This window comes from Anguilla rostrata, chromosome 9, assembly GCF_018555375.3.
Source record: "Anguilla rostrata isolate EN2019 chromosome 9, ASM1855537v3, whole genome shotgun sequence".
Classification (NCBI taxonomy): domain Eukaryota; kingdom Metazoa; phylum Chordata; class Actinopteri; order Anguilliformes; family Anguillidae; genus Anguilla; species Anguilla rostrata.
Window position 1 is genome coordinate 10,519,694 of NC_057941.1, and position 22,101 is coordinate 10,541,794.

The following is a 22,101-nucleotide window of genomic DNA, read 5'->3' on the forward strand; positions in this document are numbered from 1 at the left end:
CATGAATTTTTCCTTGATAAATTTACCCTTATCGAAGTCATTCAAAATCTTACTGGCTAATCTTTATATATGTCATTCTTCGGTAGCTTTTTAAAGCCATTAAAGAGTAGGAAGAAGCAATGGGTGAACCCCATGTGGGTTCTATTCAAAGATGCCAAAAATACACAGGTATTGCAGATCTGTGAGGCCAATTAATGGAAACCATAGAAACAATCCAGGTGAAAGATCGTGAATCACAAAATTGTACTCGGCTTCTCAATAATAAGTGACTGGACTACTTAAGGAATCTGATAACTGTGGCTCATTTTCTAATAAGGAATGAAAGCACTCAGGTGGGGCCCATATAGAGAAAGGAACACATTCAGTCTTGAGGCTTCGGGTCAGGAACCAAGCACTGCTCAAGCTAGTGTCATTACTCTACATTCCACACCTTTGAGAACAGCAAAACGGCAAGCTTCCGACCATGACCCAAGAATGTAACAGACACAACTATTTACTTTTCTTATTCTTGTGTGTTCAGTACTTCTATTGATGGCTTTTATTATTTGTCCTAGCACCATGTTGCTATTTTCCTGACACATTCCCTTCTTCATTTTATTTCTGTATCTTCAGATGACCAGCTATAAAATCCACCTGATTTATCAGGAACATCTTGCTCATGAACATATTTTATACACATACTCATACACACATTTCAGTAACATAGTGCAACCATTTTCACGCCCATTGGTAATATATTTTTCAAAATGTAATATCATATAATAGGATAGGATAACACCAATTCTAGTGTTGCAGCTGCATGGATGGAGGAGATAGGATAGAGAGAAACTGGGAACACTCCCATGTGTTTGATTGGGTAACGCCCTTTGGGTGGAGAGATGTACAGGAGATGGCGGGGTTCTCTCAAACGATTGAGGAGGCTTGGCGCAGCTGGGTTTTTTGTTCCTCTCTTGGGCCTATTCCATGCACTCTGTTATTATCCTGTGTCCACCCCTTTTCCCCTTGGTTTCCATCTTTCTCTGTTTGCATGCAACCACTCTTCATGACACTGTTTTTAACAAAACTGAACTATAGCCACACAAACGAAGGGGCTGCTTGCTACTGAGGGTATCGGTCAAGGCAAATCAGGTGGCATATGGTGGTGAGTGGCCCAATATATATTTGTTTGGGTCATTTCAATCCAGCAGCCCCCCTTGGAAGCATAGTCAGAACCCTTAGCGTAACACTATATTTAGTAGTGACGGCAGTAGAACTACTCATTGGCATTACTATTATCACTGTCATGTTTGATTTTTAAATTTGTATTCCTACTCCATGTTTTTGAAGATGTGTTTTTTGAAGATGCTCAATTGGTATTACGGAACCAACTCTGTGCCAAGAAAATATTCTGCACAGCATTACACCAAAACCAGAAGCCCGCACCGCCAAATTCTGACCCAAATATCTGCATGTTGCAGCAGATAATCAAGATTTATCAGGCCAGGCTGTTTTCTAGTTCTGGAGATCACTGCCCACTGTATCATCATCTTCTTGTTCTTAGCTGATGGGAGTGGAGCCCGCCATGGTCTTCTGCTGCTGTAGCTCATTCACTTCAATGTTCAATGCATTGTGCGTTCAGAGATGACCTTCCACACGTCACTGTAAACAGCTGTTATTTGGGCATTTTTGGCCTTTCAGTTACCTTGAACGAATCTGCCAATTTTGCTCTGACCTCTCTAACAAGGTGTTTTTGCCCACAGAACACTCAATGAATGTGTTTTGTTTCCCTGCAAACTCTAGAGACTGTAATGTGTGAACATCCTAGGAGGGCATGCCTTCAGAAAATACAGTTATAACTTTCAAACGACATGAATGTCAATCTATGGTACGCACTCCAGACCAGACTATTGACTGCTCAGGAGTATCGGGGCCAACCATGGAGAGTTTGGACAGATCCACATCAGGACGGCACGGGTCCCCAGGGATGGTCTAAAGACCCTAGCTTTCAGGAAGAGATCCCTTTTTGACAGAGGGCACAGGGATGACTTCATGGGGATGTCATGCCATGAGATATACATTGAATCTTTCTCCCTTGGGTGAGCCATCCAAACTGAGCATGCATAAACTTACAGCTGAGTGCACGGTGTCACGCATGCTCTGGACCTGGCGGAAACAGCTTGCTGTAATGGCTGGGGAAATGTATAACTGTAGTCAGGGAAGGATCTCATCTCACTGAATGCCCATGGTGCTTTGGCATGATTTCCCAGCTGGTACTGAGAGACAGGAGTGAAAAACCGTCTTGAGAATTCCCAATCTTGTTTAATTTAAAGTGTGAGTTTTGTTGATCAGTCTAATCGGCATGTTTTATTCCATTGATTTTAGTCAAATAAGGGACTTATGTCACAAGGATAAGTCCCCACTGGGTGTAAATTCCCAGTTACTGTGTGCCTTGGCGTAGTACTACAGGAGGACTTCAATACCTCAAACAGGTACAGGAGAGCTGTCATTACTTTGTTGGGACGACATTAGCTCAGGAGGTAGAGTGGTCATCTGGCAATTGGAAGGCTATCAGTTCAATTCCCGGTCTTCTGTGTGTCAAAGTGTGCTCTGAATGAGCTGGTTTGTGCCTTGCATGGCTGCCTTGATTGTCATTGGTGTGTGTATGTGTGTGTGTGTGAATGGATTAATGAGAGGCATTCATTGTAAAGTACTTTGTGCGGTTGTTGCTGGAAAATGTGCTATATAAATACAGTCCATTTACCAATTCCTTGATTTCCTGTTAGAGACTCTCAAAGTGGGAGTCTCAATCAAAACTAACACAATCCTAACACAGTTAATGATGATGATGACGACAACGACACTGTTTGGGATCATTGCCTTGCTATAGGATTAAGCATCGTCCAATTAGTTTGGAGACAATGAGATGCTTCTGTACACTTCAGAATTCATTCTGCTGCTGCTATCAGCAGTTATACCATCAATGAAGACAAGAATGAGCCAGTAGCTGTAACAGCCATACATGACCAAACCATAAACACCACATTTCACACATGGGGTGGGGGGGGGGGGGTGGGGTGTGCCTCTGTAGTTCTTTGCATGAAGTCTTCTGTCTTCTAAAGAATGTTTCTGATCTGGTGGACAGGTGTTTGGCGGTTTTTCTTCATTATGGTGAGAACTCTTCGATCATCAACTGTAGAGGTCTTCCTTAGTCTACCAAGCCCTTTGCGATTCTTCTTAATGATACTTTTGATATTGGTATAACTAATGTTTGGCCTATGTCTATGACAGTTTTTTTTTTTGTTCTTATTTTGAGGCCTCATAATAGTTTCTTGAACTTTCATTGGCACACCTCTGTTGAAAAATGGTAATAACAGACTCCAAAGGCAATCAAAAGCCAAGAATCAAGTCTAGATACTGAAAGCTCTCTTATACAGTGCATAGACTAAGAAAGCAATTGAACACACCAGACTAATCAGAAATGCCTGTGAAGCCATTTGTAATAGGATTTAAAAATAGTCTTCAATTAAGAATCTGCACTTAAATACATGTGCACTGTTTGTGGAGTACAGAGCCAAATAAAATAAAATATGTCTTTTTCCCAAACATTGTGGAACTCACTGTGAGAGCCTAGGACCAATGACTTTTATGTGAGATGAATATTTAATTGAATAATAGAGTACATAAAGGTTATATTTGACAGTCTGAGCTGTACAATCTGAGCTAAACAATCATCCCCAATGTCTTTGGTCTTCCAAGTGAGAAGAAATCACACAAAAATCACATTTAATGGCACCAGACAATTTTTGCCTTGTCTAAGACAACTCTGGACTGTCACTCCCTGCTGCAAACATTTCATCCTGTCTACATGAGCTCTCAGTAAATGCAGCAGTGGATTAGTAAATAAGGTTCTTCCATTTCGCTGTGCTGTTATTAGCAGTGAGTCAGTTCAGCCTATACATTATTTGAGAGTCTGTGAAGCTCAGAGAATCTTATTACACTGTATTTCACTGAGGTTATCCCAGACAATTGTGAAACCTTACAAATACAATACAAGCCTCAAAGTAACTGATGAAGAATAATATTGAACAGCACAAAAACTAGATTAAAACATTTGTTCTTGTTTATTTGATTTGACTTACAAAGAATTCCTGTGTGTCCACTGTAGCTCATTCAATCTTTCATTACCAAGATATTGTGGTAAAAACATTAATTTTAGCTTGACATAAAGTCTTGTCTTACAGATTACAGCGCTGTCTGTGTAGGACAACATGATCTCTAATGTCACAATGAATGTACATTTTGTGTAATACTATCCTTATGGGAACACTGCCAAGTTCAACATGTTAAAGCAAACTCCATAAATGTAATATGGACATATGCCAGTAGCTTTTAATTAAAGCAACCAATCAAAGAAGAAATTATACAGACAGCTGTTAGCTAAAAACTCTCTGAGGATTATTTTTTATGAGAATGTATAAAAAGCTATCCAATGATTATGACAGGCTGTATATTTCAGACAATTCAGATGGGTTTGTTTGAATGACCCTTCCTGCTTGTCATTCAGAGAGAGAGAAAAAAAAGTGGCCATTAGTCTACATTATATATTTAAAGTAAAAGGTTACTCTATATATTTATATTTAAAACTTAGTTTACATATTGTGTTATGCATATGATCACCTGTAGCACACATGCAATATTTGTAAGAATTCCAATTATTAAAGTTAATAATTGCTTACATTTGTGACTCAAAATTTGGGACAGAGTGGTTTTGATTTAAATCATTTAGTCTGGATCCAATCAATATTAAAAAATAACTTGAATTTAATTGGGAGTAGGTCACCAGTTTGTTTTCACCATTGAATCAGCAGGATGAAAAAAAAAAAATTGATTTAAAATCATAAATATCTCAAAATATATTATTTTCATCTTTTGAAATATTGACACAAAAAGCACAAGCAACTAGATTAAGCCACTTGCCAAACTTGGTATGTCTTTCTGAGAAGCTGTAGGAGGAGGACCACACAGAATGTTGATGTGGAAGAAGCAATATAATATAATATAATATAATATAATAACAATAAGGAGAACACTAAATTTGCTTTTTAAGTAAATGTACATGACCACTAGTGGGGCTATCACTTTGTCTAGAACACCCTCTTTAAGCAAATCTCCAATGTTTAAATATGAGAATAAAGCCTCTTATTCAGATAAGCTTTTTTCAAGCTCTTCAATTACTTCTGTCACAGTGTAAAACCTTTTTTGTCTGATCCGCCATAATTATAAATACTTTGTTGTTTTGAGAACTAGCACTAACACTTCAGTCTGTGTGCACTGTCTGCTTGTCTGCGTCATGCACAGGGAGGGCAATGCAGGTACACACTTTACTCAAAAATGGACCCATATATGCCCATGAAAGTTTAGTCTTGTTCAATTTGTCCTCTAACTTGAATGACTTATAAGTGAACCTGCCATTATTTAGATAACCAAACGCCTGCTGAACAAAATATTACAGTACATCATCGGGTGGTCAGATATGCAAACCATATTTTTAATGGATTCTTGTCAGATTGAGATCAAAATGGCGCCTGACGGGGTGTCTCCTGTGGCGTAGCCCGTAGAGCGCTTTCCATATGCTCAATGGCGCCTGACCTAGCAAACAGCTATAGCTTGAATACAAGTAGTGACATTTTGGACCACAAACATGTTTAAATGGACAAAGGAACCATAAAGACACACATATTGGATATAACACAAGTGAATGCAATGTAAATGCATTGCATATGGACATTAAACTTTTTTTATGAATGGGGTGCCGTTCTGAAAGCTGAAAGGGTACATGATTTTTCATGCAAAAATAAATAAGGCGAAATAACTGCAGACATTTTTCATTAAATATGTTTTATGATGTGGGTTAGTATGTAATAAGTGACTGGGGGATGGGGAGGCTTATTTTGTTTTACTGTCATTTATTACTCTGAGCACTCACAAGTGCTGTTGTTGACCAGAAACAAGTCTGTTGCAAGCACTGAATGTGAGGATGATAGCCCATAACTTTTCTTTATCCCCATTCAATGGATACCACTGGCCATACCACTGGGGAGCAGGAGGGAAAGGGATACCATCAATTAAGGTCTGAGATCAACACCAAGGGGAAAATCTATCAGCAGGGAAAAAGACGGCTGGATGTCATTGACGATTTAACATGCGTTCTTAAGTACAAATATTCCACTGGAGAAAGTGGACTATTCCAAATTATGTGCATTAAAAAAATAAGATAAAAAAATGCCCAAGCCGGAAAATGTGTTACATGCAGCACATTAGGAGCCCAATTGCTGGACAACCTTCTTCCCGGTAAAAAAAAACTCCCGCCTGTACCATGTAAAACCAGATGGGAAAGTTTCAGCTGCAGAGTACCATTCAAAGAACGTCCATTTTAATCCGAGATTTGTGGGAAAGGAGATGGATATCACACCAAACACCATTGTGCTGACAGAGCTCAAGGCATTCAAGAGCGATAAGGGTTTGGAAACACAGCTCTTCTTAATAGCTGAAAATGGCAAGTGTCTCATTGACATGATCCGTTGTTACGAAAGTCGTGACATCAGAATCCACGAAACCTATAATAAAATCGAACAGCTTACAAATAACGATTGTGCACCTGTTCAGCAGGCGTACGGCACAGACATAACAATAAACCACCATTGCATCAAAACTAGCAGAGGAATTCACAACCTATTACAAACCTGCAACTGAAAAATAAACCACATTTCTATCAGCCAGCTCACAATTTTCTTATGGCTGTCAGGATTTTTGATCCTGTCAGGTATCTTGTGTATCGATTATGCCCTTATAAAGAGAAATAATGTAATGGTGTAGGGCAGACTTGTTCAAGGTCTATACAATATTATATAGTTTTTTATTAAGAACGTTTTCCTCTCTACAAACATCAAAGGAAACATCCTTGAAGCAATTAAAAGTCGATATTCTGATATTCTTATCTATGCATACAATCTATGGGTCAAGACCACAAAGCTATTTATGGGGTGTCAGAGCTCAGCATAGCCAAACTTTGCCATAAAGGTCGAGATGTCCTTTTTCCCGTTTCAAGTTTGAATGCCAATCCACAACATTCAATGGGAATCATCAACTAAAAGTCCTAATTTTGACAGAACTTGTTGTTGAAGCCTGCCAGTTCGAAATTACAATCACATCTATTGTTAAAAGCAGGAGTAAATTTCCATCTTGTAGAGGTATTCGATAGCTAAGATGAATTACTTCCTAACACAGGGCTGCCCAATCCTGGTCCTGGCGATATACTGTCCTGTAGGTTTTCAACTCTAACAAAGCACACCTCATTCAACAGCTAGAGATGTCATTGAGCTACTAATTAGAATCAGGTATAGTAGTAACAGGTGTACCAAATTAGGGTGAAAATGAAACCCTCCAAGATGGTAGATCTCCAGGAACAGGATTGGCTAGCCCTGTCCTAAAATATTCATGTTTGGTTTCTCATTAGAAAGAGACTAAAACCATTAGTCTTTTGACAATAATATTATGATGCTTAGCCCTGCTTTCAACAACATAGTCAAAAGCCAAAACAGTTCTTATCCATGGTGGCAAACTTAGTCAATACAGAAAGATTCATGTCTTCCCATGGCCAAATTTTCACCAAGCATTGTGAATCAATGACAGAAGAAACTGTCAGACAACTAGACATAATAAAATATAATCACAAAGATTTCATTTGAACTTTGTACATGAGATTTTTAATGTGAGCATTTCCCGCTGCTTCTGACAAAAACTAACGTGCCCCTGTACAGCATTTAAAAATACTGCTGCATGTCCACCGTAGCAAGCAATCAAACTGAAATTACCACATGAGTGTCGCTTGTAAACATCGGCATCAATCATTGTCTGTGCTTAATTAGTGCCAATTACTTTACCAACTTTGATGACAGAGGTGGTGCAAATGGGATAATTGTTAGAGAAGATGCTTGGCAAAGAGGCTATCGTGACCTCTAGCTGGCGGAGGACTGAAATACCATGTGAAAAAAACAAGAGGAAACTAACTGGTGGCCCTAATTATGAAACAAAAGGATGAGACAAATCTGAGATGCCAGGGAAAGGAATTTGAGAGTGGTGCAGGACAGTGCAAACTCTACATATGGCCACACCCACAGCCACACTTAATCACTAGGGCTAATTTTGATGTTGCCATGGTGCAACAGGACAAAAATACTCCCAGTCCTGCCCATCTCTGAAAGCACAGAGATCCATAATATTTGGGACACACACACACACACAGATATATATATATATATATCAAATTGGTATTATAACAATATCACACACTGAAAGTACTTATGCTGTCTTGCTAAGAACAGAACCTCATTCTGACAAGTCTGTTGAGCTTTTGATGCTGAATGAGATTTTATTTATTTTCTCACTTCAGGGAACATGTGGAATACCAAGCAGGTTTGACTGCCATCAACATAGTTCCTTGTTGGAAAAGCTTTCTTGCTATAAATGACCATGATTCCTAATCACAACCTTTACTGTTTTGTTTTTCGCTTTCATGAAAATGCACCACCTGCAATACAAAAAGATTTTAAGACCAATTATTGCAATAGAGCGCAGCATTTTTTGACAGCTGTTTCTCGATTGTTATACTCGCCTTCCAAAGTCAAAGTTAATTGGAAATCAATTTTTAATGCTCTTCTTTACAAATTAAATGCTGACACATGAAAAGACTATTAACAAAATGCCACGTGAAAAATGCCTGATCTGACCAATCACAGGCATTCTCTATTGTGAAGCCATTTAATAGACTGATCACACATTAATAAAGCATAAAGTATCTTATGAATATTGCTCATCTCAATATGTGGTGTAAAGGACAGGCTATGATCAAATTCCAGCACAGTAAAAAAGCAAGATGTGTAGGAGTTTCATTACTGGGGAGTCAGGGTTGCTGAATTGAGAAGTAACGATTGTGTTACTTTTAGTCATATTGCTGGTGATCCGAAGCAATTGCTAGCATTCCAGGTGCTGATGTTCCAGATTGCCACGAGATTGCAGGCCTTTCACAAGAAGTAAAAGTCTCTCAAGATTGTGTCACTTCACTTTCCTGAAAAAGCCTTTCATACATTCAGCTCGCACTCCAACCATATAGCAGCTCACAGACTCAGCTGCAGCGGAAGCGGGACTTAGCCCTGCTGCAAGTGATTCCAGTTCCAATGCCTGCCGTTACTGACGAGAGCATGTCACCGTTCTATATCCCTGAATTTCACAGAATCTGAAAGTAGGCCAAAAATGGCCACACGAATCTCTTGACCTTGATTAAAGTCAGTACAATGGGTCAGACACCTGCATGCATAATTAAAACATGCACAGCAAGTGGACCCTTCAGTAACGCCTGCAAATGCTCATGGACATGAACTGCATGTGCAGTATCTCCCTAACAACCCCCCCCCCATGAGTAGCGATGAGTAATGATGAACATATGATGAATCCTAATCATTGCAGTACATTGGGCATTTGGAAATAATCATGTGACTCCTCACCTCTCTGCGGCAAGAAATACTCTGATAGATTTTATGTACAGTTAGTCATAGTTCAGAGAAGAAATACTCTACGGGCCCAAGAACAGAACAATGCTCTTCCTGGTCTCCAATGTGAAATTATGGAGCAGGCCAAGATGTCTTCGCATCATCTCCATCAGTGCCCCCTGGCTGCATTCACTTTTTATCTGTGCCACGGATGAGGACGGAGACATGAGTATTCCCTACGTGGTGATTCTGGGAAACGTAGTACATATGATCACACATATTAGACCGGTGAGACCCTGGATCCTCTCTGCGGCTCGTGCTGACCTTGACTAAAGATCCACTGTGGGGAAATTTAATTACCATCACTTTCCTCAAGGGCCAGAGTGCAGAGCAGGCCGAGTTCAGTCACATCAGTGTACTATCCTTCACTGTAACCAGCGCTGTGTGATACAGGGTCCCTGTGTCCTGACCTGACTAGAGCTCCCCTGGGTTCAGTTACTAGGCAACAAAGGTTGATGAGGTACACGGGTGAGAGGAGAAACTGGATATCTTGCAGGGAGATGAGCGTGCTATCATTAATCTTAGGCGCCCTTTCAGGTGTGTGGGTTTCAGTTCTGAAAATGTGCGTACAGCTTCGCGTGCATTCCAACCGCTCTGATAAATTAAGTCAGACATTATTCAGCAGAGGCTTTTGTGTACCTGAGACTCACACATATCTACCACGTTGCTCAGAATGCGTTTTCTGTCATGAATTCATTACATTAACGAGGCAGAGGCTTCACTTTGAACACTCTATTAATATCCACAATGAAGCTGATCCTCAAAATGCATCCTGAGGAGATATGTCGGACAGGATAATATTGCTTGAAGTGTTCCTCTTTCTGTTAGCGTCTATGTTAAAGCATTCTTGAATGGTCCAATGAATTTTAGTATGAAAATAAATTTAAATTAGTTTCTGCCAATTATCATCCTCACCAACCCTTTCCGAGTATGATAAATATTTATTCAAAAACTGTTTTTTAAAGAGATATTATGAGAGACGGGCTTAAAAAAACCAGCATCCATAAAAAGAGTCAGGTTCCGCACCACATACAATCAGAATTCAAGCCAGTTTGTTTCATCCAGCTGTTCTTGCTGACTTTTCCTTTGTTCAGCTTCATTTTGAATTGCCCTGTGTGCCAAATCACCATTTCCATTGATTCTTCAAATCCCAAATGGCCGCCACTTCATGAACAGAGACATGATTTCTTAGCATTCAGGATCATAATGCTGAGAAGAGACACCGGGCTGAATCGAGCTTTACTTCTCGCCTCTTCCTTCCCAAAGCTTCAAAAAAAGTCAATTACAGTCAGAGGGGAAAAAAGGTGAATCTAGTCATTTTCCGAGACATCCAAAGCTGGGCTCTGACGGAAACTGCAAAGCTCGCATTATGACTTGCCAATTATGTTATTAAAGCTCACTTTAGCCTCAGCCGAAACCTGAAAAAAGCACGCATAAAAGCTTTAGGGAAATTGTGAAGCCTCTCTCTCTTTTCATGGGTCCAGTCCTGTTATGTCTGTATTTTCTAGTAGAGGAGTCGAGTGTAGCTCCTGTTCACCCCGGCTCTTTGATGCTTCAGACACAGAGCATTATGCATGGGCTCCTATACTCTTGACATTTATCCTTCAAAACTCTCCTTTCTTCGAATATGCTAGGGGAACAGGGGAAGGACTTTCCAATACACAATACTATTGGCATTTGTTCTCAGGGAGCCCTTTCTCTCAAAAAATAGATATATTGTAGAACTGACAGAATAGTATATTCAAATTGAATTTATTCTGTGACACTAGACTGACAAGGCACCTCTACTCGGGACAAATACAATATCAGATAGTTTTAGAGGAGCATTGACCCCTATTTGTACACATACACACGTACACTGCCAATCACCTTTGACTAATACTGACTTGCATCTGTTTGCTGCTGGATTTACTTCAGAACATTTGAAGATCTGTTATATATATGTCAAATAAGCACATACAAACTGAAATAAAAACTTTATTACTTGCAGTGTAATCTACCATTGCCTGCATTCAATAAAAGCCCAGTTCAATAAATTAGGTCTGCCTTGAGTTATATGTAGCATATATTTCATACCAGAGACAAATTTAGTTTCTCCTCTTTTAAACTATTTCCAGAGGTCCTTTCGCCTTCTTGAAGTGTGGTGTCTGTTAACGATACTCTTAATATCCTTAATGTCGTTTGGCAAATGTGTTGTGTAACATCAATACACATCCTTTGATTTTTTCTCAGTATGCCACTGTATTGTCTCAGTTCATCCAAGCATCCTGTTGGCTTTATTAAACTGCTACAATGCAATGCCAAGACACTGATAGATTTTCATGAATTACTGTTCCTTTAAAAGTGTTTTAAACGACGTTTTACATTTTTATCTTCCCATAACATAAATCCCATGTAGATTTTTTATTTCCCACATGCAGAACTTCACATATTGAATATGATTTTCCATGTATCTGCCCACCTCTGGATTGTGGTTAAATCTCTTAGAGCTGCTTCAGTAGATTCTAAACTTATTTGCGAAACCTCCAGGGTTTTCTGTTACCATCAAATGCCCCTCTATCCCTTATCTCAGTATCATCTAATACATTTTATATATTAAGTGTACAGTATGTGTAGGCTTGTTACTGTATTCTAAGTAGGGGATGGAGGAGCACACATCATGCTCAGCTTGTTCAGACAGACTGAGGGTGCCCAATTAACCAGTGGAGGTCACTGGTGTGCCTCATTAAAATCGCTGTAAAAGATTATCCAGTGATAAAAGCAATCACTACTGTGCGCTGTTTGCGCCTGCATATGTGTGTAGATTGACAGGCATGTACAATAAGAAAATGTTCTCTAGAGTGGAGTCCAGGCGGTGATTAAGACCTGGAATCCAGCCAGTGATTAAGACCTGCGTCCAAATCAACATTTGTCCTCAAACTTGACTTACAAATGATTTTCTTTTTCCCATAAACGCGCTTTGCAAAGTTAGATGATTCCGTTGACCTTGCTAAAGTGTTTATGAGTGGGAAAAACTTGAATAAGCTATTTAGTCAAAACAAAGAAACTGTTGATTGAATCCTCATAGTTCATCATTTTAATTATCATTATTTTTTGGAGGGCAAACAGTCTCCAGCAAAAGTACCTCTCAGAGAAAAGTAAACAGCTGACTAGGCCAGGCTTTAACAATCTCTGCTCCCAGTTTTTAGACTCACGGACATAGCTGCCTCGAGATTCAGCAATGCCGCGAAACAAAAAGTCACAAAGGAAGACGCAAATGGCTCCCCCGACCTCCCTCTCCCATTTCCTGACCTTTGTTTACCAACTTCTCCAGAGCCTCTGCGTTTGCTGGAATGATTAATGGCCCCTTCAACCCTGGAGAGATTTTTGGAGCAAAGGATAAATTAATGACAGAAGTGGAATTTGGTATTGCGACTAGGAGAGCTTAAATAAACACGGAAGACTGACAGCGTGATTAGCACGGTGGGCCACAGCAGGGGATGCTGGGGATATTCCATGACCAGCTTTGCGAGCTCCATTTTTTTTTTTTACTTTACTCAGTCGATATACAGTACTCGAGGTGTGATGATATCTGCTCAGGGGGCTAGCAAATGGAGAAGCAAGTACCAGGGCTTCAGATACCTCTGCTACCGCATTGGGAAATGCCAATGTAATCCAAGTTTAATGCTGATGACTACTTCCATCGCATCAATGGCCGCAAATCTCTGTCTTAAGAGGCTGCCATTAAATTATGGCCCCAAGTGTCCTTTACAGATCATTATAAAATGTTTCTCCAAAACAAAATAATGAAATGAACATAGACCACAAATGTTTTTGACAATCAACAAGATCAAAAGCTCCCACTTAGCTGAATAATAACATCGAGCCAGCTAGAGAATAATTGTTAAATTGTTAAAACATCATTTTGCTATTGTTCTCACCAAAACCCGTTGCAAATCATGTTGGGTTGTTATGGGGCTAAACAAAAGCCACATATTAGATCTCTCTGACAGAACCATTGAGCTGGGCCCATAAAGTGTTCTGCATCTCTTTAAAACTGGCTTGACTTCATGCAGCAGAAAGTGTTTTTCTTTCCTCTCACACCATTGTCTTCTTTGTCGAGCATATATTACAATATTTAAAGTAATGAACAAACAAAAGGACACAGTCTATTTCTGGCTTGTTTTGTGTGCAGCCTTTTTTCTGTTTAGTCCAGCAATCAAGTTTAAAAAAAAAAAAACACTCATACTGTACACACCACGAGGAAAATAAATAACTTAAATTTTAACACAGAACTGGGGAATAAGCCATTGTGTTTGCGCTTCTGGGGCCTGTAGAGAATTGGGGAGTCTGGATATCAGAGAGGATTTTCTATGCAGCGTTGGGCACATGGAAGGCCCTTGAATTTGTAGAGTTTAATACTGTTTTTCTCACAGCCGGAGCCTCTGGGACAGAAAACCATATTCATCAGAAGGAAAGCTGGGTCCGCTACCATAAAAAGAGCCAGAGATATTACTCTCTCACAAAAAAAAAAAAAACTAAAAAACTCTCATAATAAAAGAAAAACTTTAAAGAGGCTGTAATAGAAATAAGGTTATTTAACAAGGGCAGATAAAGGAGCCAGGCGGTGGATGAACAGAGAGGAAAGAGTGCAAAACAAATCAAAGCAAAAGACCGGTTTGCACTAGTGCTGCTGAGGCTAAACACTGCTCTCTATTTAGAGCCAATGTGCTTTTCCCTTACCAATGCGGCCAGCGCAGCAACCTCTCTACAATCACAGGACTAATGGAAGACGTTCTCCCGAGGGCTTTCAGATCTCTCTTTCAACTAGTAGCTGAAAAACATCAGTTAATTCCTGTGCAGTCTAATCATCACAAAACTCCTTCCTGTTCATGTAATTATAGAAATACAAAGCTGCTCAATTAATGTGAAATGCTTCCCATTTATAGGTTCAGTGTGTGTGTTGCACATCTTTTAAATGTAATTTTATACAGTTCTACAGAAAGATAACTGAAAAATCGTTACTGGGTTTATAACAAGGCAACAGTAACAGTTCAGACCCACGGCGCAACTCACTCCCGCAGACACGTTTTAGCTGGCACCACCTGTGCATGCATCCCACAAAACGTCCCTTAAAGGTCATCCGTGAGTGAGTGAGTGAATGAGTGACCACAATTTGCCATGCATAGCCCACGTTGGCAGTTCCTGCGCGCCGTGGGAAAAAAAAAAACATGAACTTTGTAATCTTGAGTGATTGTACCGGTACTGCAATCCTCTGACGATTTACGACAAAGCTTGTTTATGAGCCCTCACATTCAAACCTGTCCTTTTTTCTCTCATTACATTTTTCTCATTAATTGGGTAGCAGATTAAAATAATGGATTTTTACTCACTAAAATGTCAACTTTGACCTGAACAAAATGTGTTGCGATGCTTATGTAAGTGTTCCATATGTTCTGGCAGTCTGAGGCAGGGGTGTCAAAGCACATTGCCGGTTTTGAGAAATGCTGACAAATAAATGGCAGATGATTAAAAACACGGTACATAATTTCTCGATTGGCTTACTGACATTGTTTTATTACCTCACAATCAAGCAAAAAGTTCCTAATATTAGACGAATAAGTGGTCATGATGCATCCCTGTAAGGCGATATATAATAAATGATAACACATTTACTGAGATTATTCTCACTGTTCCCAGTGCATATCGGAAAAATGGAAATAGTGGCTTTAAGTATTAAACAAAATGATAATAACATGCAATCCTGGATGCAGTGTTATCCTTTCCAGAGTTCATGTGCATAAGGGCTTGTCTTGGGGATAATTTCTGTTCTATACACTTGTGTTCAGATCTTTCTTATATAAATCCCATGTAACCATTTCCACCAATATCCATTTTTAATTTTAACACAGTCATATTTGTTTTACTTTATACTGTTTCAACCAAATATGTTTATATATTTTCTATGTAAAAATCTGTTGACCCTACTGGTGGTATAATTAATGTTGAGCTTTGCAATACTTCTTAGATTCAATAGAAACAACAAAAACTTCAACTTCAACAATCTAGCTGAGTTATTACTAGACTCACTTATTATGCGTGTACAGAAAAATTTTAAATAAATCAAATAATCAGTGGAATGTTGAACGATATTGTTATTGACAACAGTTTTAAACATAGCGTTGAACCTCATGTGCATTACTGATTCAGAGGAAGGAGGTGCATTGCTGACAAACTTTACATGATTGGTCTGTTAGAATCCTCCATTGCCGGCCAGACTGCATGTCCAGTGATGGTGTGACACATTGCACTTGAACTCATTAATACGAAAAAGATCTGAATGAAGAATTCACCCACAGACTGCAAGTGGTGAAAAATGTAAGAATAATTAATGGTACAATATATCTCAGTCTTGAGGCTCACGTAAGTGAGCATAAAAATCCTTAATTTGTGAAAATGTCAACTGCAATTACTTCCATGCAGACATGGTCTTGTAAAGGACCCCAAAGTTTTATACTGTAATGAATGCAAGGGAATGATGGCCTCTGCATGCTACAATGTCCTGGATTCTAACAATAAATAATATTTATTATCAAATATTATTACTGTCATAATCATAATCTTCTTCTTCTGCTTGCAATTCTTCTTCTTCATTATCTTCTTCATATCCTTTTCTTATTGCTATTATTATCAGCAACTTCATAATGACTAGAAAATTATGAAGATTATGAGAAAAAAGTCACACACTTGACTGTCCAACCAATGCACAAATGCTATTCATCTTTTTTGAGGTTCATTGGAAGAGTCCCCACTTTCAACTGCCAATGAGCCTTAGGCCTAGATATGTATGCGGCGAACAGCAATTACTGTGCAGACTCCCAGTCTTAGGGAAATTATATCATTGCGAAGATTCAACTCAACTGCCAAGACCATCGCAACAAGACATAAAAGCACCTTCAAGATGGCTGACATTGGAATAACAACCATTTGCGAAGCTTCGCGAACAACCCCTTCAGTTACATAAGGCTGCATTCATATCTGAACGGCACAGGACCTGCCACAGTACGCGCGGAAGCTAATTACTCTGTCATGCCCCGGAGAGAAATGGATTGAGATAAATGCGATTCCATTTCACCAAAAACTTTTCCAAGGCTGTAGCACGTGGTGTGAGTGCATGCACAGGATACATACATTTGCCATGTAAAGGGGGGGGGGGGGCATGCACAGAAGTGCAGCCTTCTGCATGCAAAAGGCACATTACTCGCCAGGCTGAGCAGGGAGATGCCTGCTTGCGTACCGCACGGCCACACGTGCATGAAGCACGTTACATTAAAAACCACCCGCTCGGAAGACGCGCCTGTTTGGGAGCATTTGGAGTGATTCGGTATGGAAGGAAGATGATGGCGGGCTACGAAAAAAAAAGGGCCCCGGATAACCCTGTTATTGTCTATTGAGCCCGCGTGCAGCTGTTTGAAATAATTCAGGTGAGAAATTACTCTTGTACCAGATGGTGCGTCTGTGATAAAGTGCTACTGCTGGCAGCTCCGGTATCGATCCCCCTTTTATAAAACGATATACAAAGGTCACCAGGAAGTCTATCCATTTACCCTTAGTGTGCTTTACTCGCCCCTGTCAAAGACAGACAGATTGGCAGACACAGCGGCTATTGTGCTTTAACTGCCCGGGCCCATCGCTCGGCCTCACTCTTTGCCTACCAGTAAAAGCTTTAATTTACCAGGCCGAGACTGAAAGGCGTTTTATGGGCCCCTCCTTTCTCTCAGGGAGTATCTGATCTGCCGCGCATTATTTACTGAAGCAGCTTATCTATTCTACGCACAGACATTCTCCCCGCCGCTCACACAATGGGAGCGAAATAGCACCGCGTGCAGAGGGAGGTTCAGCTAAGAAGCCTTTCCTAATGCGAAAAAGAACGCCTTTGCTAAAAAAGGATCGGGCTGCTTATTATGAAGTGAAAAGTTAAATCCTGTTATAATCCATGGCAAAACGTGTCTCAGGCTGCAAGTGTGGAAGTGCCACTTACAAGTCTATCGTACCCACATGGATGCACTGAACTGTACTGCTCGTATACGTCTGAACATAGTCGTATATGCACAAAGTACAATTCACAGTGCAGGCCCTCACATCTCTATGGCCATCACTGATGTGTCTATTAACTGTAGGCTAATTTACAGCCTCTGCAGTCATTCCCCAACCATCTCTGCTTCAGAGCAAAGATCCAGTTAACCTTTCATTCCTGGTTGATACTACCGCTGAATACTTCCCCAGCAGGACAGTTTGTACCAGTGTGACATGAAAACAAATCAACCAAAACTGGTTGAGTAGAACAAAAAGATTCTCTCCAAGTCTGTGAGATCTGGGAAAAGCTATGCTCTAACAAGAGAAGGTGACGAGGATAAAGCTAAGCTCTTGCCTCAACAGTTTATTTCCATATATGGATCGCACCGACAGTGTGCGATTATACATCTATTTCATCAAAATTGAAAAAAAAAAAAAGGTTCAGCATGCACTACAGAGCTGTCCAAACTGTTCAGCTTCCACTGAAAGCACTAACAGCTGGGTAATCTCATACACAAACTGAAAAACGCATGAGCTCCACTTATAAATAATGGATGGCTTATATTATGTGCATCCTCACCTACCAGATTTGAGACTTTGTCAAAGCAATTTCTGGAAACTTGTACTGCATTTATGTATTTATTTATTTGAAAAAAGCAGATTTTAAGCAAAAGCAAATCGATTCTTAGGGGGCTGACTGCTAGGTCATTTCTTCGCGTTTAATTGAAAATTATTTCTACAGAATTCCTTTAAACACAGGAATTCTTGCCCAATTTCTCATGCCATTTAAAACCAATTACTGGTTAATGAGTTGCACCATTAATTATTTCCTTGGGTTGCTTAAACTAACTGTGGTGCTAGACTGGTCCACTGGCTTCAGTTCAGGAGCCAACCGGCGCAAGCTGAAACCAAATTTACAGGCTGTGGTCCTGAGTGCGAGTGACTGGCCCCTGGCAGCCTGTAAGACTGGGAAATTACTACAAAGTCCTGGGGCTTATTTCACTGCGCCACTATCTGGAGCTTGCCAAAAAATTGTGGTCGGGGTGAATTGCTAAAACGGATCCGTAACACCAAGCCCACAAGTGTCGTTTGCGTTTTTATGGAAGGCAACTAAGACGCATGCCCTAAATGACATAGTCAGAGGTTTGAGATTATTAAAAAATAAATGAGACAGCTTCAAAATTAGAGCAGCACGACAGCTTTTGACAATTTATTGCTGCTACCACCCAGTACACAGCTGTTGTTTCCTGAGGGTCTGTCATCACTCGAGTTAGGCTACTTATTTATATTCAAATTAATCTTGAGATACATTTAAAAAAAGGAAAAAAAAAACAAAAAAAACAATTACCACATTTAGACAGCAGGAGCAGTAAGGCTGTTTTAAGACAAGTGACTCTCTGTGAGTTTCTTCAAACAGTGAAATGCTCACTTTGGGCCAATACAGCATGATATGGCTCCTGCATAATTAAAGGGGAAGCGGTACTATAAAAGCACAGGTTGCTTTTTTTAAAGGCGCAGTACATGCACGGAAGAGCAGAAGGCAGGCTAGCCACAGTGAGTACCTTGGGGAGGCAGCGCAGCACAAATTGAGACTAATCGGACGTGGCTTTTAGGAGAACCTCAGAGGGCCGACTGAGCCGAACGTTTCGCCGGAGCTCGGAGACTGAAAGAAAACAGGAGGGAGGGGCGATAATTCAGGTAATTAAGAGACATCAAACCCGATCCATCACGGCCAATCCGAGCAGGCCCCGCAGAGTTTAACGGTGCCGGCTGAATTTGCGGAGTTCAATCCGCCCGTCCCGTTGAACGTCCACGACATGACACGCGCATTTGGTTCCTCCTCGCGCCCCCCGTCGGATTTGCAGGTTTCTCGGCACGCCTGACAGAAGCGGACACCGGTTATTACTTTATCTAACTACCACTCACCCTCCATTCAAAAGGCGGGCTCTGCTGCCTTCCCGCGAGGCTGTTGTTAAAGTGACAGCCCTCCGCCCGGAAAGATGACAACCTTGCGCTGAAGGGCAGAACTGTCATTGGCCAGGATGGAAACACACTCCTCTCAGTGATAACTGCACTTCCCCCTTTTTTTCTGGGGAGTCAGGAAAAATTACAGACATGCAGCAGGCAATGCACCATAGCACGTTCCCAAAGGAAATGAGCTTCCAGTCACAGGGACCTGTGATGGAAATGGCCGTGTAAAGAATGTTTGAAATTGTAATACAGGGAGGATACAGTGAGAGGGAAAAAAATCTAATCAAACACAAACGGCATCACAAACTGCAGCCTTTTAGCCAACTCCCCCATGAGAGGCAGTTCACTGGTGAATGTCACGCTTTAACCGAATCCTGTAGAAGGTAGCATGGCGGGAACAAGATGGCCACCACAACCAAGGACAAAAAAGGATGCCTTGCTTGAGTTCTGAGGGACGGGGCCGTGAAAGCAGGCTGTACTCGCGAGAGTTCCTCTTTAATAAAACAGAGCGGCATGCGTGCACTCGCAGCCTTAATGGAATCCTCACCCAGCCCTGCGCATTTGAAACGTCTTCATCGTGGATAGTTTAACCTGCAGTCTCCGCGGCGATGAGGCTGTTCTTGGGAGATGGGCCGCTCCCACAGAAGGATCGGGGAATCGCGGTCTCCCTGGCGACCTACGGAAGAGCCCGGAAAACCCCCGCCCCGCTGGCTTGCGTCTGAGGGGGGCGGAAGGGGCCCCGTGTTTCTGGCAGAACTGACAGGGCGGGAGGAGGACCGCGGGTATTTAGATGCCACACGCGAGCGTGTCACAGCTAAATTACACCGAAGGTAACAATGGGCCACCAGAGCCCTTTAGCAATGTTGCAAGGACGTCTAAAAATACCCTCCCCTCCCGCAGCTATTTGCTGATTAAAACAAGGAGCGATGGCTGCTGGAAAGCAGGCGGGAGACGCGCTTTAACAAATGCCATCTACAGAGAGCAACAGAGAACCCGCCAACTTAACGGAGAGCACAGGGGAACCCCCTGGGATGAATGCATCCCCAGAAAAGGAATATTAATGCAGCAATGTTGCACTCTGGGGATTCTCAGAGTGCTGGGCACAAGATGGTTTCCTCCCCGAAAGAGCAAGAACATGGAAGGACCGGTTAACACCAGACATGACGACATACAAAAACAGTTGGTATTAGTCACTGAAATCAAAATCACCTCCTTCTGTGCCTCTTTTCAACCTAGACATCGGCAAATGACGTATGCGCACCTCCGATTGCCATTTTGTTCCTGGATAGATGTTTGTTGTAGACATTGAAGCTCCAGGCCATCGTTCAGACTCAAATTCCCTGCTATGCCTATGTAAGACCTCTCGCGTTATGCATGTTGTTATTGTGCGTGGCTGCAATGCTATTTTCACGACAGCGGCTCACTGTTTCATGTTGATTGTTACATTTTGCACCGTGCTGACTGTACTTGGGAACAGGACACACCAAAGCCTGCCAAAATGCAAGTGAGCCATATTTTGTATGCTAAACCATATGCTTAACCGTGGCCCCTCCTTGCCTTGTGGTAACAAACATAGACCTACATAGATTATTTATTTTACATTTTTTATGTTTACATGAAACACAGAAGACAGAAGACATGACTCTCTGATTTTGCCAGAGGTGTCAGAAAAACTAGAAACGGTTTCCTTCCCAACTGTCGAACGGAAGCTATGACATCACGGAAGGGACATCGAGGGAAGTTGGGTTACTGGCCCCCTGTGAGGCAGCTCCGCCTTTGCTGGATGACATCCCCCCATGACTACCGTGGCGCAGACAAAGGGAGCATGTGAGCAGAGAAAGCTGGACAGAATGATTGAATATGTAGAGAAAAAAAAAAACAACAGTGCTGAGTGAAAACAATCGTGTACATGAGTGCGTTCCTGTGACTGGAATATAAAGCGGCATTCTACTATCGTGCATGAGTGTATTTCCCTGAATGAAATATGAAACGGTCTGCTACAATCACGCAACAGTGTGCTTCTCTGACTGAAATATAAAACGGTCGGCTACAATCACACACGAGTGTGTTTCTGTAACTGAAATATAAAATGGGTATGCTACAATGAGGGATGCGCCGATCTGACAATTTCTGGCCGATACCGATTTCGATTATTTAGGGGAAACATTGGCCGATACCAACTGATTGGTGGTTCTGCTTCCGTAAGCTTTATGATCAACTATTTAAAATCGTGCCGTTCTTTAAAAATTTCTTCTTGCTGTGAAGAATGCCTGACTAGTTCCCAATCTGGACAGAGGTGACTGCAAGTGAAATCTGTCGCTGTTACCATCACAGCACTTTCAACGCTAGCAATGCCGGAAGCGCTGTTCTAAAATTTCTTCCTACCATGAAGAGTTCCTGACCCACGAGCATAGGAAATGTTACCACTGTGGTACGATATCGAGGAATACCATTTTGGAAAAAAAGCTATGTGATGTCACTGAATTTA

The 22,101-nt window shown here is 41.1% G+C and overlaps 1 protein-coding gene across 1 annotated transcript in view; it reads right to left on the reverse strand.

Annotated features, from left to right (window-relative positions):
• Nucleotides 1–22,101, reverse strand: part of tenm1 (teneurin transmembrane protein 1) — a 222,155-nt gene that overhangs the window by 109,151 nt on the left and 90,903 nt on the right. The window lies entirely within an intron of this gene.